Source organism: Sceloporus undulatus, chromosome 4 (genome assembly GCF_019175285.1).
Source record: "Sceloporus undulatus isolate JIND9_A2432 ecotype Alabama chromosome 4, SceUnd_v1.1, whole genome shotgun sequence".
Taxonomy (NCBI): Eukaryota; Metazoa; Chordata; class Lepidosauria; order Squamata; family Phrynosomatidae; genus Sceloporus; species Sceloporus undulatus.
In genome coordinates this window covers 63,740,238-63,760,231 of record NC_056525.1, presented here as the reverse complement: position 1 = coordinate 63,760,231, position 19,994 = coordinate 63,740,238, and the positions used below count along the sequence as shown (strand labels likewise).

At 41.0% G+C, this 19,994-nt stretch overlaps 1 protein-coding gene across 21 annotated transcripts in view; it reads right to left on the bottom strand.

Annotated features, from left to right (window-relative positions):
* The window catches only part of LOC121927857, a 171,525-nt gene that overhangs the window by 11,863 nt on the left and 139,668 nt on the right, over positions 1 to 19,994 (bottom strand). For 2 of the 21 annotated variants that reach the window (XR_006103360.1, XR_006103369.1), the window contains one exon: positions 10,879 to 11,096. The exons of the other annotated variants lie outside the window; for them this stretch is intronic. The gene's annotated coding sequence lies outside the window, so the exon portion shown is untranslated. Of the gene's footprint in view, positions 1 to 10,878; positions 11,097 to 19,994 lie in introns of those variants that run through there. 21 annotated transcript variants of the gene reach the window in all.

Sequence of the window (19,994 nt, the reverse complement as noted above, 5' to 3'; positions counted from 1 at the left end):
GTAATTGGTGGAGAGTGGCTCTAGTGTATGCTATGTTAGCTTAATATCAACCAGTAATAGCATGGAAAAGCTCCTTTTGGCAAGTAGCCTAATTCCAACATTCACACTTGGATTTGTTTTAAGTAGAAATCAACACACTCAAAAGGAAATCAGCTTCTCAGCTTTATCCCCAAATGCTCTTCTGAGTGTTTCCTAGGATTCCTTCCTCTCCCGAAATAAAATCAAAACAATTTTCTCAATACTCACAAGGTGCTGTGTCTCATATTAGATGTTGTGCTTTTTTTTTGTATGTGTTTAATTTCTTGAAATACTGCAACCTAAAATCGGCCACTCATTCAACAGGGAGTTTAAACTAGCATGCAAATACCCTGGATTAAACATTTTGAACTAACTGGATACCAAGCATAAATGTTTAGATTCTGAAGGCACGGGTCATCCTTGTGGTGATGGAGGCATTATATGCCTATCTAAAATTTAAAAACATCTCCCCAATTCTGACCAGGGAAGAAGGCTCCAAAGGTGGCAGGTGGTAACAATCCTCACACTTCCCCATTTTTGGATTCTTTTCACTACGTGAAGGAAGGGCATTTTTAACTATATAGAAATGCATTCATATATCATCATCTGAGTAGGTCAGGAGTAGGGAAGATAATGTCCATGAGCTCCATGCATATTCCCATATCATTTTGGCAACCTTCCCATTAATCCTTAAAGAAAATTTACCTTGTAATTTGCCACCAATATGGGATGCAGTTCAACAAAGTAGAAATATGCTTTGTCCTTTCTGCTCTCCTTTGCAGCTATTCCCTCCTGCTCCCCCCCCCCCCGATATTGTGGGAGATCAGAAAGAGTTTGCATTTCAGGTTCCAGTATTATCTGGATTAGATTATGGGAATTTCTTATCCAAGGAGCTAGCTTCAAAAACTTTGCAGAAATTAAATGGTTCAAAATGCTAGATTTCTCTAATATACATAGCCTGAAAAAAACACAAAAACTATTAGTAAAACTTATTTGCTGCCCCACTTCTATGTTCACAGTATTTAAGTTAATGATTGTCATTTGTTTTTATTTTTACTTGCCTTGATAGTACACATGCTTAAACAAGTGTTTGTCTTTGCATAAATAAATAACATTTCCTTCTAGAGTTTGCCTGGAGCTAAATTCTTCGGTTTTGCAAAAGCTGGCAAGAAATAGAGTTGCACCACTTCCCACCTGAGTGTCACTTTCTAAAAGAGTGATGAGAAGTATGTATTGTGTGTGTTAGTAATTCCAGTTCTGTTATTTTTGTTTTCAGTACAAAATCTTACTAATGGGATGATGTTTTTTAAGATCTCTCTCTCTCTCTCTCTCTTCCTTTAAAAAATATGCTGAGATCCCCTTGGGATATCTCCACATTATAAATGCAGTGTTCATTTAACAACAAGAAAATTTCAAGTGAATAGAAGAACATACTATTTTATGATGTTACTTATTCCCAGGAGAACAGGACAGGAGGTTTTTGGGAAATACTGATAAATTGCTGCAATCTCAGCATGCAGGGAAAACACTATATTATTGCATGATAATGCCTGTAATATAGTAATGTCGTTCTGCTAGCAGTGTGTATGCGCGCGCGTGCGTGCGTATGAAATCATACAGACTTGAGAGGTTTTGATTTTGAGTAAAGGAGCAGCATGATCTGTTTAATGCTTCATTCTTTCCTGTCAGCAGCCTCTCCCCCATGCTGCCCTTTGCCCTGTTTTATAGGGATACAGATGTGTGGTTACTTATCATACCCTGACGTGCTATAAGCCTATCTATTTTTATTTTCTTTTTTGTATAGAACTTAGTTCCGTGTTATATTTATTTATTTGCTTATTTAATATCTGGCCTTTCTTTCAGTGTAGCATAATGGTAGCTTAGAATGAAGTTGAAAGAAAATAAAGCTGAAGATCTGTTGATTGAAAAAGGTTAAAACACAGTTAAACAAGCCATTAAGATGTCATGAATTTTTAAAGTATAAGATCATTTAAGAACATAAGAATAAAAATAAAAATACAGCACCTTCCTATGCAAAACATGGTCCTGTGATGGTGGTGGGTCCAAGAGAAAAAGTCCTCACTTGTGGATTTTAAGACTTGGGTAGGTTCATATTGGGAGATCTGGTCTATCAGGCAGCCTGGATTAAGTGTAGGCCACTGTAAAATCTTCAGATAGTTGAGATGAGAACGGGAATAGGTCAATTCTCTGTAACCAACTCATGGCATACCTGCCAACATTTTATCGGTGAAAACTGGGACATATGTGGGCAAGCAACAACAGAGTGTGGTCAAGATGGCCAAAGTTATTAATAAGGAAGGGCAGACATGTTAGGAGAGACTGCAGCAGTTTGCTTGTACCTGAATCTACTGGGAAGGACAAGTTTATGTCTCCTCCTCTCCTTTCCCCATATGAAATAATTGAGTACAAACTGCTTTTCACACTTGGAAATCCATTTACAGCAATTGAAATAAGTTGAAGACAAAGGGGGAAACTGGACAGAGGAGAGAGGAATTGGGACATTTTAAAAAAACTGAAAAATTGGGATAGCAGAGGATTAATTAGGACTATCTCTGCCAAATCAGGGCAGTTGACAGGCATGCCATTCTGGTTCCACAGAATGAGCTCTTCAGGACAATTTACTAGCATCATTCTGTTCCAACTGGGAAGCAAATGCTTTAAGCAGAATGGCTATTAGCCTAGTAGCATCATCCCTTCAAAGTTGATTCCAGAGTGCTGCCTCTATTGTAGCCCATCTGTTTGATCAGATGGACCAAGCCAGCAGTCTCTGGCTAGACTCCAGTTGGTGATAAAACAGACTCCCGGTCATGTCTGCATTTGTGTATTTTATGTAGTGGAAAGAGATATTATTAGTAGATGTACAGTAAATGAGGAAGGAGAAGACAGGAGCCCAGGCTACAGTCAGTGCCATAGGAAGCTGGCAGCCCTGCTCTGGAAGCATAGACAATTGCATGTAGACAAAGGAGAGAGGGTGTTGGAGCTAAGCTACTTCATCCTTTGGAGTACTGCAGACTAAAAGACAGTAAGAAAAGCACAGGCAAGATAGTGGCTTGCTTTAAAAGGCAAAAGGTCACACTCTCTCAGCCTCAGAGAATGGCAATGGCAAACCTCCTCTGAAGAAACTTGCCAAGAAAGCCCTATGATTGGTTCACCTTAGGGTTGCCATCAGTAAAAAAATGACTTGGAGGCACACAAAAACAAAGAATAATTAGGACAGCTGTGTTGTGTATCAATTGGCTAAAAATGAGTACAGCCATGGCTATTTATGTGCTGCTATACTATAGCTCCACTTTCTCTGTCAACATGACACCCCCTGCTCTTTAGTTTTATGAACTTTAGCTTGCTCTTTGGACTCTTCTCTTTGGTAACGCCTTGACTGGCATTTGATCCTGCTTGGACTGCTTTTCACACCTAGCCCCCAGACTGCTTCAACTACTCTTCTGCTCATACTGATCTTCTGTGTATGGCCCTGGGCTGACCAGGTTTCTCCATTGTTTATTTCTTGAATTAGTTGTGCACTCTCCTGTGCACTTGCCATCCTGAAACAGAACAGAAGCTCCTGTATCTCTTTGCACAGTAACCCAACCCCTGGGAGTACTGGTCTAGCTCTGTCCTCTTGCCACCATTGTATTATAGTGGAGTGCCTAGGCTTGTCTAGCTGTCCTTGCTTACCCAGGAAAGCAGAAACAGCCTTATTCTGCAGCAGATTGTTCCATCCACATAATAAATAAATAAATAAATAAATAAATATCAAAGCAGCATACAAAGATTAAAATACCTCAATATATACATAATCTCCCCCCCCCACCTTAAAGAAGGATTAAACATTGACACCCATTAAGGGCTACTGGAATGCACCAGGGACACACCTGAGGATGATGTATAACTGTGGGGGTGGAGCTGCACCTGAATACATCCGTGTTGTCATTGCATATTCAGGAAGGAAGTGAAAAAGAAAGAACACCTTCTAGCCCCTAACAATGTCATAAGTGCAGTGATGAACTCCTATACTCTACCAGCATGGTTATTGGATTTGGGTTTCTGTTTATAGGGGCAGACTATCATTAGGCCTCAGACAGCAGATTTGGGGTATCACAAAAGGGCAACACAAAAAGTTTGTTGTCAGTGTATTTTTATGGCAAAGGAAGTGTAGTGGTGCTTATGGCATTTTCTGCCTCAAGTGCCAAAACAATGTGGCTAGCTTTGGTTCCTCTGCCAAATGTCCTGGGCTGGCCCTGATCTGGTTTGAACAGAAGGGTTGTGGCATAGGCTGTTTAGCTCCTAGAATGACTTCAGGAACATAAAAAGTACATGTCAGAACTTCCTTTGGCTTGTTTGGCTTGTTTTAATTATTGAACAGAAAAATGTTTGCCTGATGACAAGAAGGGGGTCAACCTGGTTTCCCTTGGAAAGGAGTTTTGCAGTTGAGAAGCAACTGGGAAGGCCATTACTTTACTGTTGTGTGTACTAGGTTGCTGGAGCCGAGGGAGAGAGAGAGAGAGAGAGAGAGGTGATTGAACTCTTCATAGTATCACAGGCTATTTGTTGGATTCAGATCACCATGATGGTGGTTGTTAGTATGACACAATAGGCTGACTGCCTGACTGTCAGAATATGTATCTGAGGGACAAGCCAAATATTGCATGACAGAAATGTGTAATACTGCATATACTCATGTATAAATCTAGACATTTTAGTCAAAAAATTGACACCCCCCCCCCAAACCTAACTTGACTTATCCACAGGTCAATGTACGTACTGTACTTTAACTCACACACATACACACACACACACAAATATATAAAGAACCGTCCCCTGGTGAAATGCAAGTATGTAATCTGTCATGGAAGCACTGACCTCTATCTACCCTCTCATTCATCCAGCCTTTACTGTGAGCACAGTTATGCCTGCTGAAATTTTGTCAATTCTTTGGTATTGCAGCTGCGGACAAGTCTACATAGGGACCACCAAACACAGCGTGCAAACAAGAATCAAGGAACACGAGAGACACTGCAGACAGGGCCAGCCAGAAAAATCAGCAGTAGCAGAACATGCCACAAACCATCCTGGGCATAAAATACTGTTTGAGAAAACTGAAATTCTGGACCATGCCAACCACTACCATGTCAGGATGCACAGGGAAGCCATTGAAATCCACAAGCACCTGGACAATTTCAACCGGAAAGAAGAAACCCTTAAAGTGAACAAAATTTGGCTACCAGTCCTGAAGAATAGCAAAATTAGGAGTCAGCAAATGCAAATGGGAAACCACTCAGAGTCAGGGGCTTTCCCAGCAGATAATGATCACCAATTAGCAGACATTAATCCTCATTTGCATTAGCCTGCCAGGTTGAGGTCAGCCATCAGCACAGAACAATACACATACAAATCACTCCTGCATTCCCAGGCTCACACAGTATATATACACCCAATTTTTCCAGGAAAACATTCTCTGAAGATGCCAGCCACAGATACTGGTGAAACGTCAGAAAGAAACTCTGCTAGAACAAGGCCACTTAGCCCGAAAAACCCACAAAAAACTATGGATGCCTGCCATAAAAGCCTTCGATTTAACATTGTTTTCTTTTCTTTTATCATTTAGATCCATGCTTACATACCCCTAAATTTTATCTTTGACTTATTCATGGGTCATATCAAAATCCATAATTTTGGCCCTAAAATCTGCCCTCAACTTATATATGAGGTTAACTTATGGTTGAGTATATATGGCAATTTTTCCATCTCTACCAGTTTTTAAAAATGAAATGGTACTGTGGGAGAAACAACAGAAGGAATAGAACCATCCCTTGGGAAAAAGTTTTGGGTTTAAAAAAGAAAATGGCAGAAGATTATCTGCTCCCCACAGCTTTTTTGCACTGGTAAAAATATTGGGAAACTATGATCGTTACATGGGTCTATTGCATAATTAAGTCCTAAAGTTTCTGAAATCCTCACAAAGACTCATCACGGTGTCTAGTTCTCCAATAATCCCAAAAGTAGCCAGGAATTCTGAAAGGAAAAGACAGGAATAACAAATAAGGGGGAAAGCATGCATATGCAAATACTGATAGGAAAAAGTTGTCTGGAATCCTGAAAATATTTCCCTAAATCTCTGTCTGTCTTTCCCCTCCCTTTTTTATTTGCAGGCCAATTTCCAAGGGAATAACTGGTGTCTCTTCCCCGCCTTCACTTATTACACAGACCACTTTATTGAGAAGGAGAGGTGTTCTGAGGTGGAGAGGTCAAATACTTCTCAACAACCAGATTAAAAAGAAAAACAATTTGGGGGAGGGTGGAGAGGGAGAAAGAGCCAGTTTTAAGAAAGAAAAGAGGAAAAGAAACAGCATCAAATAATAATACAAAGCCCACTTTCCCCCCCTTTTCTGCCCTGAATATATGCTGGTGCAGTGCTTAGGGGATTAATCTCTTAAAAAATAAGTGCCATGTGAGTAGACAGGCAGTGATTAAGGTTTTAACTGATCAGTCTGCATCTGACAGTGAACCAGCTATTATCTTAACGGAATCAAACGAACATTCAGAGCCTCTGCTCAGCCCCAAACATGAAAGGAGATGTCATCCGCTGGCAGTTGGCAAGCCACAAGGGGAGAAAGAAAGGAGTGAGGGAGGAGAGGGAATGCAAAAGTAGGATGAGAAAGAACAAATGAGTGGGAAAGGTGGATGGGCAGAGAGAAAACTCCTGGCAGGGGAGGGGGGACAACAAGGGCAGGCCGAATTCACTGACGGAAATGGGAGAGGCAAAACATACAAAGAGGTTTTCCGGTGCCTTTTTCCACTCAGAGGTGCAGTTAGGTTATTTTAAACAGGATTTAGTGGACTTAAAGGGGGGATGCCTTTAGTCTGACTTGGTTTAATTTATTTGGCTTGGTTTGGTTTAGTTTTGCTGTAATTTGACTTTAGGTGATAATGTCTGCTTATTTCAAAATGTAGTCTTTTAGCCACATTTGAAGGTCCTTCCACTTATCTGATGGAGTAGGTCTTGAATGTCTATCCCAACATCCTCTCCTAATGGCCCTGTTGCCTTGCATGTCGTCTGTCAATAGTTTCCAAACAGTTTCTAGAAATGCTGGGGGAATATCTGTAGAAAATGCCAATTTTTTGCCATTTTTCCATTTTCCCCATCACCAAATATTTCATAATCTCCAAACGGCATTCATAAAGGAAATATTTTGTTTTGTTATTTAGAAAACCAAAATACTAGAGGAAAAGCAAACCTAGGATACCATAGGTTTGTTGGAAGAATGACAATATTTTGCATTAAAAAAAAACCTCATAGTAACATTTGTAGGACAGCCATAAACATTTTAAAACAAAAAAACTAAAACTGCACAGAGCTACTGATGAGTTATTTGTTTTTTAAACAGACACTTTCATATCTGTTGTGATTTACCATTCTCTGGTGAAAAACAAGGAGCCCTTGCCTGCTTGGCCTTTCCCACACTCACTGGAGCGCCTGCTGCCTCAGCCTCCTTTAAACCAGGGAGGTCTGGCACTCTTGAACCTGAGGTCGAAGATGAGAAGGAAGGAAAGAATGGCCTTCAGGCCAGGGTAAGAAACCAGGGCAACGGTGCTCTTAAAAGTGATAAAAGGGCTTTATCTAGAAGCACTTAAACAAAACCCACAAGGACCAGTCAAGAGAGGAGACTCTGTCAAGTATCAGCCATGGCCATTGGGGAAACCACAAATCCTTGACACAATATAAAGGCACTTTCTTTATACTGAGCATTCGGTGGAAACAGAATAGTCTGCCATAGGGTCAGACAGGCTGTGGCAAGCTATCACTGGCTGCTTTACCTTGGCTGTGAGCTTCTAATTCACACAAGCCACTTAGCAATAGCAGAGTCTGAAGGGCAGGAGTCAATGGGCATTGTGTTAGCGAGGTGCCGAGGTGAAGCTGCATGGCAGGAGTCACTGCAAAGGCAGTTACTAATTTTTGTTTCTTTGGCTCCTTGTTCACTATCTGTTTCTGTTTGTTGTCGATTCTTTTCTTTTATCTTAACAGCAGGCTCTTCTGTGCAGCAACTGTTATTGTTCCCGGCCTGAGGCAATGAAGAGCTAAGCCTCTTCTACGAATTGCTGAAAAGTATGATGCTCAAAAGTACAATGTTGCTTATTGGTAATTATGAGGAATTTCATGTTAGATATAAATCTGGCCCTACCATTAGGCAAAGTGAGCCAGCTGCTTCCAGTAGCAGAATTTGGATATTGTAAAAGTGCAGTAATTTTTTTGTTATTAATTTTGTTATTGAAATTTTACTGCAAAGATGGGGAAAAGATTTGTGGGATTATCTGCTACATGGGCCAGAATAATGTGGCTGATTTGGTGTACTATACACCTTGACTTGGTTGGGAGAGAGACATTATTTGCTGCTCTACTTCAGGCAGCAAAATGTTTTTGGCTGAATTTGGACAGATGTGTCTTTGGTAGCATAAGAAAATCAGTCCAATTTAGCCATTTGGTGGCTTTGTTCCTCCTTTCCTTCCCTTTCTTTTGTGGCACCAGAGAAGTCACTGAGGCAAACTTCACCTTATGTACACTATTTACAAGTGCAAAAAGGACACACCACTACTGTTTCTAAACAAAAAGCAATCATGAGGTGTGTGTGCTGTGATCCATATCAGAATAATGCTGCATTTTTCTATCAGAAATCATCCTCCCAAAATTTACTTTCCCCCAAAGTGCTATTTATTATTACTTCTCCCAATGTAATTTGCCAATGAACTAACTATTTATATCACACATAATCGAAGTCAATGCTAGGTCAGTTCGAACTCAATCCAGGGTCAACTGAGAGATGTGTAAATTTGGGGAAATACAGAATTTACAAATCTTGTTCTATTCCAAAGTTGCATTCAATTCAAATTTGCCAGGTATGGAACACATGTTTCGATTGCCCTTGGATTGCCTTCAAAAGACTACAATTCCCAAGCTCCTTTGCTGGCTGCAATTTTTTTCCTCTCTCCCTCTCTCCCTCTGGGTATGGGGGGCTTTTCTCTCAGCCTCTCGGAGTACTTCTGGAGTTGTTTTGGGGATGTAGCAACCCTCCCCACAGAGACACACACACACTGCCTCCCTTCCTCCTCCTCTCAGCCCTATTTCTTTCCCTTTGCAAAACTCATCCTCTCCAACTCGAGGGAAGGGATTGGCTCTCTCTTTCTCTCTCGTGACCCTGTCACAAAGTTTTCTTGGAAGGTTTATTCAGATAGGGTTTGTCATTGCCATTTTCTGAGGAGGCTGAGAGAGTGTGACTTGCACCAGGTCACCCAATGGGATTTGATCCCTGCCTTCTAGAGTCATAGTCAAGTACAAGGTTGCTTTGGACCGATTTTGAATTGGTGAATTGCCTAAATAATGTGAAATAAGGGGTAATGAATGCACAAATAACGTGAAACAAGGCAAAACCATGGGAACTGGAGGCAAGTCCCGCCGGAAGTGTAAAAAGGTCATGATCTGATTCTGCCCTCGCTGCGCATGTGCAGGGATGCTAATTTGAATTCTAGACTATGAAGGGTATGTACTCATATGATAATTTCTTTTGCATTTGCACTACTTTGGCTTTGGGATGGGTGCTGTGTTCTTCTGTGCATTTGATAACCATCCTCATAATAGCGTTCATTTTCAAATTGACCCTAATTTCTTTTCTTTTGAAATTGAGAGACATTCCTCCTGTATGATAACGTCCAATGTGAAATAAGAGCACTTAATCTAGCATGTAAATTGGTAGGAAAGTTAAGGAAAAGGAAAACAATAGATGATAGGCCTGGCACACAAAGCATCATTTTGAAGTCTAAACTATGCATGCTTTAGAAGGAGCATTAGCAGTTTGAAATAATTGTACAGCTATTTTATCTTTTTCTTTATAACAGATTTTCTGCAGTAAAAAGAAACAGAGGAAAAACAGCAAAGAGTTACAAATAGAAGACGATGCCATCTGGAAGTGCTGTAAAATTCATTAAATGAAGCAGGACATAGCATGGTAGAGTTGGACGAGACCGCAAGGGCCATTGTGGACAGTGGCACAATAGAAGCCTTGTCTAGAAGCAACATGATTTGGTGTTATGTTTTAACCAGTCCAGACCAGCCCAGAATCCTTGCTAACTGAGCTATCCAAGGGTCTCCCCATATTAACACTTGATTTTTATCTGAAGATTTTAGAATATTGCCTTCTTGTGGATTTGTAAACAGGAGTTCAGAAAATATGTCTGGTTGGATGGCACTGGTTCAGACAACAGAATAAACAACAACGTATAATTTCAACATTTTCCAGGAAGTTATAGGTGACCATCCCACCAATGGCACTACCTTTCTGCAGTTGTGGAACTGCATGTTCTTGTGAGACAAGAGGCTATGCTGTTGGCAGGAGTGTTGCTGGTAGGGTCTCCCATGTCAGATAGGCTTTTGCTGAGGAGCAAAACTAAATATGGCAAACAGCTACTGGAAAGCAGCAGTAGTGGGGGGTGACACTGGTAGAGGATCTCTCAGAGACAACAGAAGTGACACCATAGCTAATGCTTGTTATTACTGTGCAGAGGGAGATACTACTAAATCTCCTTTTGAAAATCTTTTACCATGAAAGCGCTATGATGAAACAATACAAAATGAAGCAAGAGATTGTACAGTCGGCCCTTCTTATACATGGATTTTTTATACACGGATTCCAGCATACACGGTTTGAAAATGTTCCAACAAAGTATACATTTACCTTGATATTCCATTTTTTATAAGGGACATCATTTTGCTATGTCATTAAATTTAATGGGACTTGAGCATACACGGATTTTGTTATACACGGGGGATCTTGGAACCAAACCCCAGCGTATAACAAGGGTCCACTGTACTAGAAGATGACACCCCCATGTTGATAGGCACTCAACAAGCTGTTGGGGTACAGCAGAGGACAACTACAAGTAGCAATGTGGCTAATGACACAGCTGGACTCAAGCTTAAAGAACATTCAGTTGTTGACAAAAGGAAAGTCCAAAGCTGCACAATACATACTGTAGTAACATGGAGTCTGAGAAGTATGAATCCAAGGAATCTAGACATAGTAAAACAAGAAATAGAACATATAAGCATTGCAATACTCGGGGTGAGTGAGTTAAGGAATGGGACATTTTGAGTCAGATAATTACAAAGTGGAAAAGCAGTACAATTGTTAGTCATTGATGTTTTTTGCCCATCAATTAGAAAGAGCGCTCTAGCAATGGATGGACTACAGATCAGCTACTGGATAGACATAACAACATGTGATAGGATATGGCCACAGATGCTGCTATCTTGCTCTAATTCTACTTTTCAACTCTTGTGTAATAAATTACTAGGACTTAGAAGAGCAGCTATAATGGAACTATCATATATACTTGTCTATACGTCGAAAAATTTAAGCCCAAAAATGGGCTCCAGAATCCTAGGTAGGCTTATATATGGGTCAGTATGGTAATACAGTACTTCTCCGTGAACCTTGGGAAAGCTGTGGAGAAGGGATGGAGGAGAGAGAAGAGAGAAATTGGAGGTCTCTGTCCCCCTTTTTGCAAGCCATCAGCCTTGGGAAAAGGAGGGAAATTGAAGGTCTATGTGTCCCCCTCCCCCCCTTTTTTGCAAGCCACCAGTCTTGGGGGAGGTTGTGAGGAAAGGAGGGAAATTGGAGGTTTGTGTCCATATTTTGCATGCCCAGACTGTGACCTTTGGGAGAGATCCAGAGAGGGAGAAGGAGGGTGCAAAGTGGTGTCCCCCCTCCATTTAGAGCCTTCATTACATGCCCCTGAGTTTGACCTTCGACTTATCCACGGGTCATTTCAAAATCCATGATTTTGCCCCCAAAACCTGCCCTCAACTTATACATGAGCTCGTCTTATGCACAAGTATATACAGTAAGCAAGATCCTGAAAAGTCAAGATATATAATAGAATACTAAAGTTAGGATTGTCCATGACACTGTATTTCCAATTTTTCTGTATGATTTTGAAAGTTGGAAAGTGGTAAAAGCTTATAGGAAGAAAATCAATTCATTATAAATGTGGTGCTGGAGAAATATTTAAGCCTGAATTCTCCTTAGCAGCCATGATGACTAAACCAAGACTGCCATGCTTTGGATGTATCATAAAAAGACATGACTGACTAGAAAAGACAATCTTGATAAGGTAAAAGGCAACAGAAAAATAGGAAGACCGCATTACAGAAGGATAAACTTAGGGAAACCATAACCAGACCTGAGTGGGCCTGTTGGTGATAGGGTGACTTGGAGGTCTCTCTGTTATAGGGTCGCCATATGCTGAAGTAAAATTGACGTCAGTTAACAACAACAAATTAAACATACTAGTAGAGAAAGGTTTGTGTGCACTCCTTTATATCCAGTATAGAAGCCAAGCAGGGTGCTAGAGCAGAGAAGCCCTCTCCACCGAGTGCAACATAGAAATGCAGCTCCCTGTTCGTCTGTTAGCACTGTATATTGTTGTTGTTGTTGCTGCTGCTGCTGCTGCTGCTGATAAATTTTGGAGAATGTTTACAAGGTTACAACAAACTGTACTTTATCATTACCTTTGGATGCTCTCTCTATCAAAGGCTCAACATGCAAGAACCTGGTCGGGGGGGGCGGAGCTTGAAGATAAGATGATACATAGAACCTCATTTTTCTCATTTTCTAAAATGCCATATTCTTTTATGATCAAACAGGTTTGGTAAGTTTATATATTTCCAAAACCTACTTAACTAGTGACAGCTATGAGACAGGAAAAAACCTCATAAGTGTCTGCATAAAATGGGGCTGCATCATACTGCTTTCTGAAAAAAAGTGTTTTGCTCCCAGTCTAAGCCCTTTCCCCTGCCCCCCCCCCCCCGGAACAGGTGTTTGTTTTGTGATTCCCTCAAATTCAGAATCCCCCAGTTTGGCATCCAGGTTTTCTTGGACTACAGCTCCTACCATGCTGGCCTGTGAGGATGGCGGCTGCAGTTCAATACATCTGGAGGGTACCAGGTTGAGGAAAGCTGCCCTTTTGATCAACTATTTAAAGGACTACTTATATCCATAGGGATTTGTATAAGCCCTTTGTCACAGAGGCCCAGCTCAACTCTCTGTAGGTAACTTCAAGTGCAGGAATAGGAAACAATTGGCTTTCCAGAGGTTGTTGGACAGCTACTTCCAGCATCCTTGCCATTATCAATCTCACTAGGGCTTCTGGGAGTTGCATTCGAACAAATCCAGTGGGCCAGTAGTTTTTCACTCCTCTTCTAGTAGGTTGACAGGCCAAAGACACAGAGCCTCTTTTGTGACTTTTTCATCCTTATGGAATTCCCTACCTCAAGTTTATAAATAAGGCACAAAGGCCCTCCAGATGTATATGATTACCAACACACCACATCCACAGTCAGTGGATGCTTTAACTTGGACTGTTACAGTGTTTTAACTTGGACTGTTTTAGATTTGTAAGCTGCCTTGAGTCCCTGTACTGGGAGGAAGGCAGGTATAAATAAAATAATGATGAAGATGATGATGGTGACCTTTGGGTGATGGGAGTGGCAGTCCAACACCTCTAGAGGGTGCTGGTCTAGAAAAATGGTAGTCTTTTTCCCCCTATCCCTGGGGTAGATAACATACTTTTCACTGCAGCAGCCACCCTGAACCGAAGACATTTCCATGAGTAGGCATTACAAATTACCCTGCACTGAAGATATTTAAGAGTTAGGAGAATATGAATTTTCCTTCTGTGTAGAGAGGGGTGCCAGGCTGTTATTCCTACATGCTCTCTATTCTGACTCTTGTCTGCCCAGTGTTACTGTACCAGGAGGGTCCTGAGGACTGCCAGGGTCATGACTGCCCCATTACAGGGCAAGATTTATCATTGGCAGGTGTGCCGCAGGATGGTATATTATCCAGGATTATGAACTGTAACAGGATAATCTCTCTAATGTAATTCAAGCTCTCGACATGGCTTATGGCTCCTTAATGTACCTCAGACTGAAGAATTACAAGAACATTCTTCCCCCTCCCTACCTTGTCAGCTCCTAAATGATTTAGGCAATCGCCTGAAGCCAGATCTTGGCCTCCAGTCATAACTCAGTACCATTCAGTAAATATGATGGGGAAAGAGTTTCCCCTGCCTTGTTCCCTCCTCCTTTTCCCCCCGTCAGCCACTGTATTTGCTCAATACCTGCCTTAAGGGGGAGCCAGGATGTTGCCTGACATCACTTTACCTGCCTTTGCAGTGGTTTCTCCCTCTGCCTTCATTTCCCATGTCCTTGCCTTTTCAATGCTCAGGTGGTTGTCACACAAACCTTTGAATGAATGTCAAATTGTGCCTAGAAACCTTTGTAAGGATACATCATCACTATCTAAGCAACAGTCTCCATGCAATGGTTAGCTGGAGGCCAAGGGCATAGGTCCTTTTACAGCACTTACAGGGCTTGTGAGATTTAGTTTCTAGGATTTTACGTGCTTAGGCAATCACACCAGAGGAGAGTTAAAAGTCCCTCTGTTATGTATTTCAGGGACTGATTTAAGAAATACTTTTGACAGTGACTGGGGACTTAACAGCTTACATCAACAGCAGATGAAAGAAAACTAGAGATGCTGGCATTTCCCACTACCTTTTTTTAGTGGTAAATTAGAAAATAATACAGGAATTTTTGTTTTGGTATTATGATTTTGTTTTTAATTCAGTTGTTGTTGGTGGTATCTTTATCTACCACCATCATTATCCAAAGAACTCAAGGAATCATTAATCCCATAAAACAGCAACATCCACATAAAACCTATTAGTCTGAATATTTATAAAACTACAAATCCCAGGATCCCATAGGATGGAGCTACAGCACTTAAAGTGGTGTCAAACAACATTATTTCTATAATGCAAATGCACCCATCCTTATGAAGGCTGGAATCCTCTACTGGCTTCATGCAAGCCCCCTCCTCCCCCTTTTTATTTTATTTTCAGGAGCCACTTCCAATGGTCACTTAGTGATTGGTGGAGCTTCTGGAACTCTTGCCAGGTGATACTGTTGTTCTTTGTCCAGCTACTGGGAAATAGCCAACACTTCTGTGCTGTTCCCTATTCTCCACCAGTTACTAAATGGCTCCTGCAGCTAAAAGATGGATTTGGAGATGCAAAGGGCCATGCAGAACTTTTATACTATATGTGAGATCTTGCATCAGGAAACATAATTGCAGACATGTAGCTATGTCTCCCAATGAATGCTACCTCCCCCAAACCTACCGTTTCAGCAGCACAGGAACTGGAAGCTACAGCTACAGGAGGAGAGCTGGACATGGCTGTGCTCATTCCCATCCTGGAAATAGCTTTTGTGCTGTTCAGAAAAGTAGGCTGGGTGGGGGACTTTTGGTTGTTGCATGACCAATGACCATAAAAGTGAATTGTGATGTTGTAAAGGCAGACTTATAACATTGTCATTACTGAACACAATGCCAGTGTCTGTCTCTCTAATGGAGGTTCTAAGATCGTGTTCTATGTGCAAAGCTGGGGGAGTTTCCATTGGCATCAATGGAAGTTGCCCTCTCAATGCAAATAGTAGCCACAAAGCTGCAGGGTGGTGGTGATCATCCTGACTTCCTCCTCTTCCTGCATAGCTACTATTTCTCTAATTCAGAATGGAACAACTCCTCAACTGCAACACCCAGCAGTCTTTTTAGCTGGAATAGCCGGAGGACATGGGGCTCCCAACATTTGGAGGGACACAGCTGAAAATCCCTGCTGTAACAGCTTGGAGAAGAGAAGTTTGGTGGTATGATACCCATCTTTAAAAATCTGAAAGGATGTCATGTAGAAGTTGGGGCAAACTTGTTTTTTGCTGCTGCACAGCCTAGGACGCAAATTGATAGATACAAATTATAAGATTCCATCTAAATGTTAGAAATACCTTCTTGATCATAAGAGCAGTGGAACAGACTGCTTTGGAGGGTGGTAGACTCTTCTTTGGAGGACTTTAAACACATATTGAATGTCAATTCCTCAGGTGTGCTTTAGTTGTGTATGCTTACATGGCAGAGAGTTGGACTAGATTGTACTTGCTGTCCTTCCAATTCTATATGATTCTAACAAAAACCAACTGCATCACTATTGATGCCAGGTTTATCATCATGCCTAATTAGGCCCTGAGGAATAAGTGGGCCTTATTGCCCACTGGGTGTCATAATTGTCCAGGGATCTGAACCTAGAAATTGCAGTCTAAATCCAGCATTTTACATAATACATCATATTAGACTGTATTGGATGAATTCATTGTGGTTAGGTCCTGACTTTTGACATTCAGCCATTCACAGCTTGAAAATACTTTCCCCAAAAAGATGTCCCCAAAGCAAACCTTGATTTTGCTGTTTCATATAAGTGACACCATTTTACTCAGCCATTGTATTTAAACATCCATAGATTTTTGGTATCCATGGGGGGTTCCGGAACCAAGCCGCAGTAGATACCAAGGAACCACTGAAGTGATAAGAAGTGTATGCATATGGATAAGAGGTTCTTTCAGGATAAAGATTCCCTCCATGGCAACCTTTTAATATTCTAGGATAAAAAAGGGGGTGCTATTACACAGCTAAAGCTTGTGTGCAAACTGTGCCCATTCTTTGAGATGCCATCGTAGTACATACCTTAGTTACATCCTATTTGGACTACTGTAATGTGCTGTACTTCAGACTGCCTTTGAAGAGTGTTCCAAAACTACAGCTGTTCCAGAAAGCTGCAGCCAAACTGTTAACTGGGGCAGGTTACAGAGACCACACAGTGCCCCTGTTGAAACAGCTCCACTGGCTGCCAGTTTATTTCTGGGAACAATTCAAAGTTCTGGTTATGACCCACAAAGCCCTATGTGGCTCAAGTCAGGCTATTTGGCAACTGTCTCTCCCTGTATAAGGCAGCCTGGGCTCTGAGATCATCAGGAGAAATCCTTCTTTCAGTCCCTCCGTAATCACAAGCACAATTGGTGGGGACAACAGAGAGGGCCTTCTTGGTGGCTGCCCCTAGACTGGAACTCCCTTCCCAGGGAGGCCAGGATGGCCTCTTCTTTCTGTTGTCCTTCTGTAGGCATGCTAAGGCGTTTTTATTCGTAAAGGCTTTTAAAACATAGTCTTTAAAGAATAGATTGAGGGTATTTCACTATTTTAACTGTACTCTTTTAAAATGTTTTTTTCTTTTTAAATTGCATGTTTTTCTTTTAATGAGTGATGTGTCTTAATACTGTAATAGTTTAATTCTATTTTTATGCTGACTTATGCATGTTTTTAATTGTATAGTTCTTTTAAAATGTAAACTGCTTTGAGTCCCAATTTTGGGAGAAAGTAAGATATAATAATAATAATGCACACATAAAAAGAAGAAATAGATGCTAGAAATTAAAGTTGATCAGGTTCTTATGCTGGATTTCAGCCTGACTTGAGAATTTCTGCACACCACACAAATTGGATAAATGCTCCAGGAGAAGATCCCAAATTACAAGGTGGAGTTTAAAGTTGGTCCCAGGTCTGAAAAGGTTGAAAACTGCTAGAAATCCATGGCTGTATCCTATCACATAAATCTTTGTCTGTCCAGTAGCTAGTCTGTAGTCCATCTGTTGCTGGAGCACTCCTTCTCATTGACAGGCAAACCCCACCATTGGCTTCCAACCACACTGCTTTTCTGCTGTTGCTACACATGTGATAAGGGGCGTCAGAGAAGCATCTAGCTGTTTCCCAATAGCCAGATGCAGAACAACAATGTCAATCACAAAGATCTCTGGGAGTTGTCTGGAGGTCTGAGCAGATAATAATAATTTGTTTTATTTATATACCGCTATTCCAAAGATGATGTCATTGTTCTGCAGCTAGCTTTTAGGCCATATCCAGATGCTTCTTCAGTGCCCCTTTCTTGTGGGGATGATGTTCCTGCAGCTAAAAAATATGTTGGGGGAGATTTTAGTCATCCTGTGAGGTCAATAGAGAATTATAACCTTCACAATGATAAAAAGTGACTTATGGTGAGTAAGTTGGACTTATACTATATTAAGTCACTAATTTGATGTCAGCTCTAACCATGTCCCTATGCTTTTCTTTGGTTTTTCAGCCCCAGTCCTCTTTCTGAATGGGTTGTGTACACTATTTCAGCAGTGACCATTCAACATTATAATGACTCAATGTTTTCTCTATGTGCTTCACTTTGGGAGAGACTGGTGTACCTCATCAGCAGCATGCTCTACACTGGATAGAGTAGTCATTTATGCAGCTGCTAGAAGGAGAGAATGTGTCCTCAGAAAGAGGACATCAGTTTGCATAAAGCTTATATACAGTGATTGATAGATAGAGGTGTAAATTTGGAAATTTAATGGCTATAATCCAAATAGAAATACATTATGTGCTTGTTCAATGTTCAATGTTCAGGTCAGGTGCTACCTGTGGAGAGACAAATCCCAAACCCCTGCTCTTTTCTATGGTTCTTTGTCTTTGTTGTGGACTTGGACTGGGAAACAGAGGATTTTCCCCCCAAATAAAGAACAGTCCTTTGAGCAGCAGTGGTTGGTGTGCTCCATGTCCTTGAAGTGGTGAATCCACTTTGAGTATGAACTCAAAAGGCTCTGTGCAAATTGCTGAACCCTATCCCCCCAAAATGTTAAGCACCCTGGGTAGTTCCTTTGAAATTTGGACTAAATCCCAGAGCAGATTCACTGCCCACTGTGATGATGGAGCCACTGCTTCTGAAAGCCCTTCAGATAGACACTGTTCTCTGTAGAGTAAGAGACCTGGCTACCTTAATATGGGATGGAAGGGACAAGGTTGATATGAGGAAGATGTAGTAGGGGACAGAAGAATGAAGGTAAAGAGACATGAGTTAGTATTGCCATGGGACAAAATATGTCAGCAAGAGAAAGAAGACAGCCCGGTATTTATTAATTAATAAGCCTACAAAGGGCTAGCTGCTGTAAGAGCGTGTGTAGTTTAAAATGATTTAATTACATCTTTAGAATTCACAAGAGAGCAAAGCAGCTTGCAAGTGTAATGGTTTGGTAATACCTGAATGGTTCCTTTACTGGTTCTACTTTTGGTTAAATATGCATAGGATTGTGCTCTGCAGCTTACGATAAGCTTTGCAAACAGTTCTCAAGACTAAAAGTTTACACCTTACAATAAACAGGATTATATTCTGCAGCTTTTCAGGAATTTGGTGGCCGGAATTAAATGCTCAGAACATGTATCTTGTTTCTTATTGTAAATGTGTATGCATGCATGTCATTGACACAGAGAATATGTAAAAGAAGCGCCTGTTATTTGGGAAATGAGTCAGTTTGGAGATTTGTTGTTTGATTTCAGAACCTCAAAAGGTACTTTTAAGAAGAATGAATATAATAGCATGAAGCCACTCATAACTGGGCAAGTTCTATGTCCTAAAGCATTATCCTACTGCTGCTCAGTTGTGGACAGCTTCAACCTGCCATTATATTCATTCTTCTTAAAAGTAACTTGCCAAGCTTTGCTTGTTTTGATGATTATTGTTTTTGCCTCATGGTGATTACTACAGGTTCATTTCAACTAGCAATAATGAGCAAAGAATTGCCTTCTTTAATGCCTGGTACACATAAGCAGCACTCCAGTCCCCAGTGAATTATGGTTAGACTAGATGTGATGATTGTCACATTGTTTGCCCTTGCATAGTTAATTAGCCTTTAACTAATAGCAGACAACTCACAGCAGGAGATCTGTGCTGGATGAGGACAATATTGCGGGAGGGGATTTAACATTTGGTTCCATCTGGAGGAATCCCATTCTCAGCAATTCATAATGAGGAGAAAACTCTTAGTAGTGCCTATGGAATCTTTCCTCCAGTGGGGAATAATAGGTATGTGTATATGGAGCAGCGTGTGGAAAGATACGGCACAAAAGTAATTATTTACAGTTATTTTCTGGTCAAAATGTTCTGTTACCCAGGGGTAGTTGTTGGCTTCCATGTCAGTGGGG